The sequence below is a fragment of the Gymnodraco acuticeps genome, unplaced genomic scaffold (assembly GCF_902827175.1).
Source record: "Gymnodraco acuticeps unplaced genomic scaffold, fGymAcu1.1, whole genome shotgun sequence".
Lineage (NCBI taxonomy): Eukaryota > Metazoa > Chordata > Actinopteri > Perciformes > Bathydraconidae > Gymnodraco > Gymnodraco acuticeps.
The window spans coordinates 117,972-131,792 of record NW_022990119.1 but is presented as its reverse complement, the minus strand read 5'-3'; the positions used below and the strand labels follow the sequence as shown (position 1 = coordinate 131,792).

The 13,821-nt window shown below is 47.0% G+C and overlaps 1 pseudogene; it reads right to left on the bottom strand.

The window, feature by feature from the left end:
• The window catches only part of LOC117546365, a 45,776-nt pseudogene that overhangs the window by 17,026 nt on the left and 14,929 nt on the right, over window positions 1-13,821 (bottom strand).

The following is a 13,821-nucleotide window of genomic DNA, read 5'->3' as shown; positions in this document are numbered from 1 at the left end:
GGGGTAGAGAGGCTGCGTTGAAGGAGGCACGTCAGGAGGTTGCTCGCAAGCCCTGGCTCAGGAGCATGTTGCCTGAGTGGCTACAACTTTTCCCAAGTTGTCCTGAGGACTTGTCCGAAGCCTCTAACCCTTTCCTGGGTATGACCAGGCCTTGGGAGGCCCACAGATCCTCCAAAGAATCTCTAGGAGACGCAAGACCAAGATTCCAGCCCGTGCTCCAGTGGTTCCGGTTCCAGTGCCGGCCCACACAGCCATGTTTCCGGCTCCAGAACCGGCCAATACAGCCATGGTTCCAGCCTCAGTCCTGGCCCCAGCAGCCATGTCCCAGCCTAAGTTCTGGCCCCAGCAGCCATGGTCCCAGCCTTAGTTCTGGCCCAAGCAGCCATGGTTCCGGCTCCAGAACCGGCCCACAAAGCCATGGATCCGTGCACCAGTACCGACCCACACAGCCATGCTTCCGTGCTCCATTACCTGGCTTACACAGTCAGGGTCCAGGCTTCTGTTCCGTGCCCAACAACCATGGTTCCGGCTCCAGAACCGGCCCCAGCAGCCATTGTTTCGGCTCTGGCTAGTACTGGCTCTCCGGCCGACGCCAGCTCCCCGTCTCTCAAGTCACCTCTCAAGTTCCCTCTCAAGTCTCCTTTCGAGTCACCTCTCGAGTTCCCTCTCGAGTTCCCTCTCGAGTCCCTACTCAAGTGCCTTCTCTAGTCCCTTCTCTAGTCCCTACTCAAGTGCCGTTGGAGGTTCTGCTGGGGGTCCTGCCAACTCCATGTCCTGTCCCGTTGGGGTTCCCGCCTACTACTCTTCTGCCTGGGGGTCCTGTCAACCCTTTGTCCTGTGCCGTTGGAGGTTCCGCTGGGGGTCCTGCCAACTCTATGTCCTGTCCCGTTGGGAGTCCCGCCGACTACTCTTCTGCCGGGGGTCCTGCCAACCCTATGTCCTGTGCCGTTGGAGGCCCCGCCGACTACTGTTCTGCCAGGGGTCCTGCCAACCCTATGTCCTGTGCCGTTGGAGGCTCCACCAACTACTGTTTCGTCGGGGTCCTGCCAACTCCATGTCCTGTGTCGTTGGGGGTTCCGCTGAGGGTCCTGCCAACTCCACGTCCTGCCAACTCTACGTCCAGTGTCGTTGGGGGTTCCGCTGAGGGTCCTGCCAACTCCACGTCCAGTGTCGTTGGGGGTTCCGCTGAGGGTCCTGCCAACTCCATGTCCTGTTTCGTTGGGGGTTCCACCGGATTTCCCGCCAACACCTGATCCTGTCCTGTTGGTGTTTCTGCCGACACCTGCTCCGCCGGATTTCCTGCCAACACCAGATCCTGTCCTTATGGGGGTCCTGCCGATACGTGCTACCCCGAGGGTCCTGCCGACACCAGCCCTTGCTCCGTCGGGGGTCCCACTAACGCCGGCCCATGTTCCATCCAGGGTCCCGTCTCCGCCTGAGACCTCCTCTTCAAACTCTGCCTTGCCCCCGGGCCGTCCACCCGAGACCCCCACCATGGACTCTGCCTTGCTCCCGGGCCGTCCGCCCGAGAGCCCCTCAATGAACTGTGCCTTTCCTGGGCTGTCGATCCAGACCCGTCCTCCGGACCCCCTCCACCCACCCTGTTGGAGATGTTTGACTTTGTGTAGGGACGTCTGGAATCTGTCCCTTGAGGGGGGGGGGGGGGGTTATGTCAGGGTTTGAGTTTTGTTGTGTCTAGTTGTGGGGTTATTTTGCTTTTCTGTTCTCCCTGTCATGTTTTCCTCCTTGTTTCTTGTCTGGTCCTTCTCCCTGTGTTTTCCTCCCTGTCATTAGTTTCCCTGGTGTGTCTAATTTTCTGATTGTGTTCACCTGTTGCCCTTGTGTTTCTCCTCCCCGGCTATTTCTCGTCTCGTGATTACCTCTCCCTGTATTTAGTCTTGTCTCTTCCTGTGTTCGGTGTCGGTTCATTGTTTGTTTTTCCCGTCAATCTCCATGTCAGTCATCGTCAGCTTTTTGTATTATATCTTCCTTGTGCTTCCTTTGTGTTTTTGCCATCAGCTTTTACAATAAAGCTTTTTTTTTGTTTTCTAGACCAACTTACCCTTTTTTGTAGTCTGCTTTTGGGTCCTACCTTTCCCTAACCGTAACACATCCTGCACTAACTCGGCTAGATTTATCAAATAAAATTGCAGCTCGCAAAACTGTGCTTAAATTAAAACTGCAGAATTTCCTCTGTTAGTTGCATATTAAAGGATTTAGGGAGGGTTCTGTTGCCACAGCAGTTTCAAGTGTTAGCGCTACAGCGATAAGCTGATCACCTTGCCAACTGAAGATGATTGATACGTCCATCAACTCAGAAAACCACTCCTCAAAGATTACATTTATTAACTAGAGCACTCATGAGAATAATTACTATAAAATACCTATATTTATTGAATCCATGATGGACTCTGTTCAAATCAGCTGAGGGAGGCTGTAGGAACAGCTGTTGCAGTATGTCATGATTAGAGCTAGCACCTGCAACAGATCACACAGACAACATTCTAGAAACTAGGGCTGCACGGTATTGAAAAAAAATGACATCGCGATTTCCCCATCGAGCAAGGTGGGCCAGAGATATGGAAAATCCACCCAAATGGCCCCAAAAGAGGGTTTTTTTGGTGCTAAATCTGTCTAAAAAGGTCAAATATCACTTGTTTTGCATCAATCTTGATACAGAATGATTGTGATTGGTGGTTTGCTGTGCATGCAGGGGAAGTTCTACACACACCAACACATGAACAAATAATGAGTGAGAGTGACGCGTAGCCAAAACCGGAAGCTGCATACACTCTGGTGGCTACCATTAGCAGCTAACTTTTGTGCTCCGATCTTTACATAAAAATGGAATTATGGATTATAAACAATTGCTTCAAAGCCACAGATACATTATCAACCTATGGATCAACCGATTCAGCCGCGTTTTTTCTTTCTCGTTTTAATGCCATTGAACACGTCTTTTGATCAGATTGACAGCTACGGTGAGACGATCTCCCGTAAAAGCTCCGTAAAAGGTACGTGTTGTGATGTCTGTGTTTGCTTCCCCTGTTGCGAGATCGGATCGCTTAGATACTATACTTAAATAATCTGTGGAGTCTCAGCTTTAATCGGATATATTGTATGTGCAGTTTCGATAAGTAATATAAGGGTATCTTTACTTTGAATTCTGTGCTAAAGTGCGTTAGCATTTTTAAAAAAAATGAATAAAACCGCACGTCCCTGCGGTGTGAATACCGCGCATGCGCATACCGCGGTTATCGCCATGACACGGTATATCGTTCAGCCCTACTAGAAACACAAAATTGTAACAGTCTGAAGTTGCGTTAGTGTCTTTATTACTCTTAACTTACGCCACTCTAGCTAGGCCACTGCCACTCAGGAGATCAGTGGTCAACATGTCAAAATGTCTCCCATAGGCATGACAAAGGTACTGAGGTGTATGCAGCAGGGCTCGAGCTTAAGGACGTCCCGTCGTCAAAAAAAATTGTGTCGGGGAGGATAAAAAATAATTTTGGGACGAATTTGAGACGAGAGTTAAAATAAAAATACCCTGCTAACTCTACAAACGGCGATGAAAATGAAACCGACTGCACGTTTTGTGTAGCACACAGTTATTAAACCTCCTTGTCAACATAAACACACACACACAAAACATTTAGAAACCCGCGAAATACACATGTAGCTACAGCTGTGCTGCTGGCTGTCAGCCAGCCGCCCAGCTGGTTGTGCCCGCGAATTCCTGGCCCGCAAATGTGCTGGTCTAGCTATGTACTGAGTGTGTGTATTTCGCGGGTTGAGTGATGTACAATGGCATCCCGTGGAGGAATTCTGAAATGTTTTACCGTTACATCACAAAAACGCACAGCAGAACCAGACCCTGGAGCGCCGGCCTCTTTATTTACTTACTCTTCTTCATCCCCTATGGGTAATAAGGCTGAGATGAGAACTCTCCATCGTATTTAGTCCTTAGCAATATGATGCGCCTCTCCCCATGTAGGGATGGGTACCGAGCCCCGGTATTAAACGGGCCCCGGGCCGGAATTATTAAAGACAGTGGTAACGTTAAGCTCCGACGTTATCGGACTTTTTATCGGTACTGGAGACATTTAAAAAATATATGTAAAGATCTTACACATTATATCGCAGTTTTAGTTTCACCAACTCCGTTTCTAATATGCAATAAGACTACAACATGCGTCTATGCTGTATTTTCGAGCTTTCCAATCCAGACGAGGTCTCTCTCTCCCGTCTGTGTGCGAGGGGGCGGGGCAGTTTGTAAAGGTCTCCTGACTGGGTTACAGACTGTCATCCTGGTTAGTGGTTACTCTGGGTTCTGTCTTCAGGACAGTGTTGGATTTTTTTGTTAATTGGATGGGACTTGATTGGATTCAATATTAGAGTCATTTTCTCGTTTGTGTGTTTGTTTATGTGATTGAATGATTTACTCAAATAAAAAGGTTGATGAATGATCATCTAATGATTTGTATGATGTTTTATTTATGTTAAAGGTCACTTTGAATGATTTTAACTAATGATAATGTAGAAAAACTAACATTTTAAATTCGGGACGGTCCACATTAATTTCGGGACGGCTTAGATTGTATTTCGGGACGGTTCCGGGAGGATGGGGAAAAAAGTTAGTCGAGAGCCCTGGTATGCAGGTCATTTTCGAAAAGTGTAAGCTAAAGGACATTTAGATCTTAAAGGTCCCATGTCATGGCCATTTCTACTGATTATTAGTCTTTTCTGTGTTAGAGTTTTACTCGCTACAGGGTGTACTTTGAGGGTTTTGACTCTGCAGACCGTTTACATGCATACAAACCTTCATAACACACAAGGGGACGGGTAATAACTGGAAAAGCATGACATGGGACCTTTAAATGTAAATGTAATTGGCATGTTTACTGATGTGCCAGTGTATCAGATGGTATTTATTATGCACCCATTTGAGCTCTATGCTTTTGGACTCTAGAATTGTAAAGAATGATTTGACATTGGATCAATAAAACTGACAACTGTCTAAAATGCAGATTCCCCTTTTTCAAATTGCACTCTGGAAACACAGTCACTGCATGGCAACAAAACACATGAATGTATTCATCAGACGAGAATGGTGGGAAGCTTATCAAGATTATAATAACTTTGTTTGGGAGTCAAACTGATAGTGACTAATAAGCCCTCACATGAAATTTGCACAAGCACATCAATAGTAAATCAATTAGATCACAGATTTGTATTCTCATTTGATTAACCTGGAGGCTTGTGTCCAACCTGATTGGTTGATTATCATTTTCAGTGTCCTGTTCTGTAGTGTAAGGATTCAGGATGCTAACAATGTATTTGGTCCGGTTTAAATCCAGCAAGCGACCTTTGCACAATAGACTGTCCTCTGCTCTCTATAGCAACCTACCTAATACAAACGCAAAAAAGGGTGAACGTTTATAGCTTTGAGGTGAGATGATCTTACATGCAACATTTTACCTGGAGATGGCAATCTCAACTTTGGTTTTGGCGATAGCTGCCGCTCTCACTGCTCCCTCGATGGCTCGATCCACCTTCTGTTTGGTCTTGGTGTTCCTCAGCGGGATCAGCTGCTTCTTGAGGCCTCGGGCCAGAACGTTGTTCTTGTACTTCCCTTCTTCTTTGGATCCATCAGGGAACAGAGTGCAGCCGTAGCCATGGCGCTTATTGTTCAACCACTCGCCTTCGTACTTCATGCCGTTGGAGCGCTCTGAGACACCAAATCCACTGCGCTTGTCGTTCTTCCACTCACCCATGTAGGCCTCGGTGGTGGTGGCATCCACGTAGTCCTCCAGAGGCAGGTAATCATCGCCTGTGTCTCCGTCTCCAAAGCTGATGGTGGAATTGGCGTCACTAGAACTGATGCGGCTCATGTTTGTGTCGCTGTGTGCTGAGCTGCGTTTACTGGAAATTGACGATCGTGAGTCAGATTTGCGCAGTCGCTGAAGGCTCCCAAAGAGGGAACCACGGCGAAAAAGACCCTTTTTCTTCTCTGAACTTTCTCCGTCTGAGTGGAAGTTGAGTACAAAGCCACCACGTGTACCGGCAGGGCTGTCAGACAGGCTGTCACGAAGTACTGTACCATTACTCTGCTCACTACGGAGGGAAGAGAGCGAGGTTCGTAGAGGTGAGCGTATTACAGAGGCCATACCGTATGGTACACTTTGACGCACGCCGTAGCCATGACGCATCCCACCAGTCCACTGACCCTGGTATGAACCTGTAGCAGCAACAGAGGCAGGGTGAGAAACAAAAGACAGTCAGTTAACAGTTAAATACACAGATAATAACCATGATGTATAGTTTGAGCTCCTATGACAAGATCAAAACTGAAATCCATTAGAAAGACTTGATTTAAAAACATTTTATAGCCAATGAGGGACCATCACAATTCTTAGCACTTTGAATTCTGTTACTGGAAAATAAATTTTCTCAGAAGTTGCTGTGATAATCAGTGTGCATCTTCTTGACATCAAAAAGTCCTGTCTACAATGGTAAGAAGATGTGTAAAACCTTGGGGTGCAGGATCGACCAACTTTCTTCCGTGCACTGAGAACTGTGCCCGTGAAGATGTGGCAATGAGGGATGTTAAGATTCACCGATTCGCATCGGTGCACCTGCATAAACGTTCAAGATGCGAGTGCACCGGTTGAAAGAGTGCACATCGGCTACAGTTTGGGTTGAACTCGCGATGCATCGATTGCAGCGTCTTTGCTTCGGTAAAAAAACGATTCATTCATGTAAAATCCTCTCATCCTGTCAGCACTATGCAGAGACGACCTTTGATCTTTGCTTCGCACTACGGAGGCCGAGAGTCTCAGTTATCAACACACATGGAAGTCGAGGAGAAAGAGAAACAGAGCGCACCGAAAAATACCTACAAATCAAACGTTTGGCAACACTTCGGATTTTTCAAGAAAGACGGTCAACTTGAAAAATCGCTGGCAAATTGTAAACGATGCCGAGCCGCTTTAAAGTACACAAGTAGTACGAGGAAGTTAGCGACGCACATAAAGAGGCGACATGGGGTCTGCGGCTGAAAAGAGAAACCTGAAAGTTAGACATATGAGTGAAATCACTCAGTGAGGTGTTCTGTCAGAGAGAGTGGTGTTTAGTTTACAGCAGACTGTGACTGCCAATAATACTTTAAATGTCTTCCTTACTGTAAGCAGTTATGAAATACCTGTTTGTGAAAGGTTATTTGTATTCTTTATTGTTCATATAGAAACCACTGCTTTCTGCTCACTGGTGAGTTAGCCTATGGATGAGTGTTCAGCACATCAGGCTGGCAACTGTATGGGCATTGCACTATGGTAGCTGTTGCACATTAGCCGCGTTCACACCGAGTACTTTTCACCCGTACTATTCGCGTTTAGTTCCGTTAGCACCCCTGATGTCGCGTTCACACCAAAAAAATAACTAAGTGCCGGGAACTTTTCACCCCATTTTTAGCGTCTGCTGAGAGCAGGTACTTTCCTGGGGAAAAAAAGTACCACAGTTCTGATTGGCTGGGCGATTGCAAACCACGCCCCGTAAAACTCTGAAATGTTTTGTAGAATCGCCATTTTATTATCCTCGCATTAGCATTATTAGCATTAGCATTCACCCAGCACACAAACGCAGGGAGAAAACATGGGAGCGGTGGAGATGAGGAGGTGTCGGCGTTCTGGCGATTTACTCGGAAGGCTTCAGTAGAAGCTGCTGGGAGTCCCAGCCGTCACTCAATGTGACCACGCCCTAATTTATGCAAAAACTTTAAGACCTAATATAAATAAAAGGATCGAGTTAGAAAACAATTCACTCACAGATCCATAATCATGAAGGTGGAATCTAACTATATGCATAATAATATTTATTGCATCCATGGGTAGAAACATGTTTTTTTCTGCTGTAAAGTTGGGCATTTTAACATGGGGGTCTATGGAAATTGCTCCTTTCTGCAGCCAGTCCCTATCGGCCAATATATGAACTGCAGTGTGTGGCACTTCCGTATTGGCGTCCCGGCTCTTCCCCAGAGTTTGCCGCTTGGGTATGACACATTAATAGGTTGTTAAATGTTAAAAAGCCCTGAGACACAGTTTCATGAAAAGAGCCCAAACCATGTTCCCTTTAGTGTTTACTCAATGTGTGTATTCTTCTGCTGTTCCCGTTAGTGTTTACTTCCTGTCTATCTTCTTGTGGAAGGTTTTACCATTTCTCTAATTTCCCATCCTCGACTCCTCTCCTCGACTCCTATCCTCGTGTCTTAGTCCCGCCCACAGGAGATGCGAGCAGAGGAGTCAAGGAGGGGAACCGAGGAGAGAGGAGGAGAAGCAGCAGGCATTTAGAGAAATGTGGCTGTTAACCAAAGGCTGGTCAGGGGCAGTGTGATGGGTCGATGTTGTTGAACGACAGGGCGTTTATCCATCAGGGCTGCACCCACTATACCCATAGAATCCAGTAGAGGGCGGGCCTGTGTGAGATATAACGGGGGGTTACGTATTGTAACCCTAGCTATAAGCACAGGCGGACCCCTCTACCTTGGGGCCCTGTCTTTCCTAAGCCGCTCGCTGAAGAGGGGATGAAAGGATCAGGAGGCGTGGCCGCCTTATATACGGTGTGCCTGCGCGCGCATTCAGGTAGGCTCGCCCCGATTGGCCGGCTACGTTTATGTATCTCAGTAGATGAATGCTTGCATAGCATGGTTGAGAGTAGTACCCACAGAGTCCAGTTGAGGGCTCCGCCTGTGCTTATATAACTAGGGTTACAATACGTAACCCCTCATTATTAATTTATTTACCTAATAGTTGCTTAAAATGCTACAATAACATTTGCAATTTGTTTTTAATCTTCCATGTACGGTCTCAATGTCTCTCAGCCACCGTAGTGTCCTGTCAAGTGGGCGTGTCGTGTAGGGGGCGTGTCGTGTACCGTCTTGCTGCGGCTGCAGCTGGGTGATCATAGAGGCTTCTCAATACACAAATTTCCCCTCCTCAACTCCTCGACTCCTCGGTCCTCCGGTAGTGACCCGGAAATGAATTTCAGCGCGCCATTTTGAAGGACATCTAATTTCTCTAAATGCACACCGAGGACCGAGGATCGAGCATCGAGGAGGCTCTCTGGAGGAGCTATAGCCGAGGATACACTGATGGTTCCTCCACGGCTCCTCCGCGGATGCATTTCCGGGAACGGTGGAGGCGTGACGCACGGCCGGACTTATCTCAGCCAATGACAGCTCTGCATGCATCCCCTGGATATTATTTTAGAAACTGCTCTCATCGCGTCATGATGTTTCCAGAGAGAACAGCTGTGAGGTCCGTGCAGAAAGCAGAGCAGTGTGTATAATATATATCACTCAGTATAACAGGCCTACTCTCTTTATTTGCTTTAGTTTAGTAGATAACTACAAACAAAGAGTCAATATTTTTCTAAGACCATTGCTTCACATAATAAAATACACAACGGCTGTAGCCTGATATGCTTTAGGAGCTGTAGGTGTGTGTGGTACAGTGTGTAGGTGTGTGTGTGGTACAATGTGTAGGTGTGTGTGTGGTACAGTGTGTAGGTGTGTGTGTGGTACAGTGTGTAGGTGTGTGTGTGGTACAGTGTGTAGGTGTGTGTTGTACAGTGCGTAGATGCGGCGGACAGACGGGTCTCAGTTGGTTTGGTGTCCTCTGCTTACTTTTAATAGGCCTACTTGTAAATACAACTTTTGGCCCATAATTTCAATTCCCCATTTCAGCGACCAGAGAGAGGGGGGGATATATCCAGTCTCTGATTGTGTTGCGTTATTATGAGAGTGCTCTCATACTTTAAATTGTATATATTTATATAAATATATTTGTGTGTGTGTGTCCGCATCTGTAGCCTGTTATTGTCTCATTATACCGCACTCTCAATGAATTCAAAGTAAATATGTGGGGGAACAATGTTCAGCTGATCTAACAGAGATACAGCGCTATGACAAAACACTCGACAGCTGATGCAGCTGTTGCCACGTAATAATGAACGGACGTCGCTTTAATATGACCGCTCAGAGGAGAGGAGTTCTCATTTCTTTAAACGTCTGCTGCTTCCCCTCCTCTCTCCTCGGTTCCCCTCCTCGGTCCTCCGCTCGCATCTCCTGTGGGCGGGACTAAGTCTCGAGGAGGGGAGTCGAGGAGGGGACATTTAAGAATTGAGAAGCCTTTATTGGTTCCTGTTAGTGTTTACTTCCTGTCTGTCTTCTTCTGCTGTTCCCATTAGTGTTTACTTCCTGTCTGTCTTCTTCTGCTGTTCCCATTAGTGTTTACTTCCTGTCTATCTTCTTCTGCTGTTCCCGTTAGTGTTTACTTCCTGTCTGTCTTCTTCTGCTGTTCCCGTTAGTGTTTACTTCTTGTCTGTCTTCTTCTGCTGTTCCCATTAGTGTTTACATGTCTGTCTCCTTCTGTTGATTTCTTTGAGATCCAGCACTCTGTTTTTTAACCTCTTTTTTTCCTCTTTACTGGGGACAGTTTAGCCATCATGAATAAAAGGTGTTGTGATTTCCACAAATATAAACGAATATTCATAGAGTATAACTGTATTACATGGCGTTTTCTGATGGAGAAAACCAATGAACGTGTAATCAACCAAACTTCTTTCTGCGGATTCATATGACTGTACATAGTTCTTGATCCTCCTTTATGCGGTTATTCTCTATCTTTATTCAAGAGTGTGGTCTTTACATTTGAGAGCATCATTTATTGATTTCACGTTCAGATTATGTATTTCTTTCAGATAATGTATTTTTTCAACCCTGTTAAAATCCCTCAACCAATAGGAGGCTAGGTGTCCTTGCGGGTGCGTTCGCTTTACTTATTAGAGCGTCCCGTAAGGGCGGTTACTCTTTGGTTTATAATCTCCCGCCCTCCACGGCTTTATAACATGTACTTCACTTGTTTCATTTACAGTGACGCAAACACAGGTATGGTGAAGAAAGAGAGAACTATTGTAAGCAGAACAAAAACAGCGTAATATACCATCTGACAAAGGCCTGTGCTATAATGCTTCAATTAACTATTCTTTATAATATACTCAGATCAATAGGAGACAGAGATGTTAAGTTATAAATCAAGGGGTTTTATTATTATTTACAGCAGGGGTGGGGAACCTTTTTCCTTTCAATTTTTACAACATCCTCCGAGGGTCGTACAAATGATTGAACTCAACCTCTGCTTAAAAAAACTAAAATCACAGCCCATTCAGTTGGCCTTTCTTTCATGCTGTGCAAAGAAAAAGCAACCTCTTAATCCAGATATCTCACCATGACTCGCGCATGCACGTGCACGTTTTTTTTTAAAATATTGAAGTTAAAACCATCAATCTGGTGCACTTTGAGAGCAACATGAGGAGATCTATGGATACATCTCAACACCCATTTGAAAAGATTTACATTGTTCAATGTTCCAAACTCACATTGGTTTCTCATACAGCATCTCTGTATAGTCTGTGTATTCACTCTCTGTCCTAAACGGCTTGTTGGAGCTCCTGCCCCCTCCCCTATGAGCCCACTGTGCTCTGATTGGTCAGCTCGCCCACTCTGTTCTGATGAGTCCACCCCCGTTACAGCGGAACATCAGTGTTTATGTGTTACAATGGCGTTTGTTAGCAACCAGAAAATGACACCAGTAATGACAAACAGATGAGAATGCTGCGTGGGGTCTGGAGTCCATTTGGTCGTCGTTACGTCACTTAGACCAGGAAGAGGGATTTGGAGGCAGGTCAGCCTTCAGTCAGCCTGCTAATGTGGCGGTTTTTGCAGGGGGTCAGGAGGCAGCGCCCAGTAGTGCACACCTCCGCCCCACAGTGGGACCTGCCGTTGGTGCTCGAGGCTCTGGTCACAGAACCATTTGAGCCTCTGGAGCTCTCCTCCCTGAAAGCACTGTCATGGAAGACAGCATTGCTACTTGCCTTGACTTCGGCCAAAAGAGTGTCCGAGCTGACCGCTCTGTCGGTGCACCCAAGCTGCCTTTTGATCCGGGGTGACCGTAGCGGAGCGACACTCAGACCGAACCCCTCCTTTACTCCTAAGAGCCTAAGGAGTTCGTTCAGGTCAACGGCTATTCAGTTAGGTGGGTTTAATCTTCCACCCCATATTGATGCCAGGGAAGCTAAATTGCACCTCCTCTGCCCAGTGCGTGTGCTAGCATGTTATGTAGAGCGCACGGCTGCCATTAAACGCACTGAACAGCTGTTTGTGTGCTTTGGGGATGGTGTGGCTAGAAAAGCTCTCTTCAAGAAGCGCCTAACAGGATGGCTATGCGGGTGCATTACACATACCTATAGACGGGCGGGGAGAACCCTCCCCACTGGGGTCCGTGCGCATTCTACACGGGCTGTGTCAAACAGCCTTATTCAGCAGCGTGAGTGTAGAAGATATATGCACGTCGGCGTCTTGGTCTATGCCAGGCTCCTTCATAAAATGTTATCTCCTGGACATGTCTGGCTCCTTCTTGTCGTCTGTGCTTGCCGAGGCAACGCATGACACTTCACCCGAATTTGCTCCTGTGGGTATTGTCCACAGTAGATGACCATTACATGTATGATCTGTATGTGTAATGTGTATTTTTAAAGCGCTTTGAGAGTCTTTGATAAAGCGCTATAATAAATATAAGGATTATTATTATGACTGGTGAGAGGGGGGGTGGCTGTGGGTCAGCAGGTGTCTGACCCCCCCCCCCTGGACATAAAGCACTTGTGTTTTTCCCATGCTCCTGAGGGACTCGGGAGACATGGTGCGCAATCAGCCCCATACAGGGTTGGAGGCAGGCTGGGAGAGCCTTCCTCACTATTGTCCATGCCCACTCTACACGGAGCATGTGTGAGTGTGGGGGACGTGGTGCACTTATGTTTTCCCATGCTCCTGAGGGACCTGGGGAACATGGTGCGCGGTAGGCTCCAGACGGAGTCTCCACACAGATCTTTTCCATGCACACTCTACACAAGGTAAGCGTGTGTGAGTGTGCCTTATCCAAATTGCGGCCCCAACTTCTCTACGGTTACAACTGGATGGGAGGAAGTGGGGATGCACTATCACGGTCAGGGACGGTGTGGTGGGTCGATGTTGTTGGATGACAGGGCGTGTATACATCGGGGCTCCGCCCACTGTACCCATAGAGTCCAGTAGAGGGCGGAGCCTGTGTGAAATATAACAGGGGGTTACGTATTGTAACCCTAGTTATATAAGCACAGGCGGAGCCCTCTACCTGGGGGCCCTGTCTTTCCTAGTCCGCTCGCTGAAGAGTGTATAGGATAGTGGGCGGCGGGTGTAGCCGCCTTTATATACTGTGGGCCTGCACTCGCATTCAGGTAGGCTCGCTCGATTGGCCGGCTACGTTTACGTAAACTCAGTAGGTGAAAGCATGATAGAGAGTAGTACCCATAGAGTCCAGTAGAGGGCTCCGCCTGTGCTTATATAACTAGGGTTACAATACGTAACCCCCTGTTTTCTGAATGGTGATCAAACAAGGCTAGGCTAAGCTACTATTGCTGCACACTCAGAATTAAGTCCTCATGCAGGCAAAAATAAAGCAGCAACGTTTTTTTTCACATTAGACAGTCTATGGTTTGCACAGATACCTGGCCTATGGCTGATGGTTTCCTTTTGTGATTCAACAACTTAAAGGATGACAGGTCCATACTCTCAACACTGATTGGCTTTTGCGAGACAGCACCACGTAGATTACTGGCTTCAGTTAACAAATGTTGCATCACTCTCTCCATTTGGCTCTATCAACGGCTTTGCATTGACTTTATATATTAACGTGCCGCACAAAGAATTTGCTTTGCGTCGACTGTAAA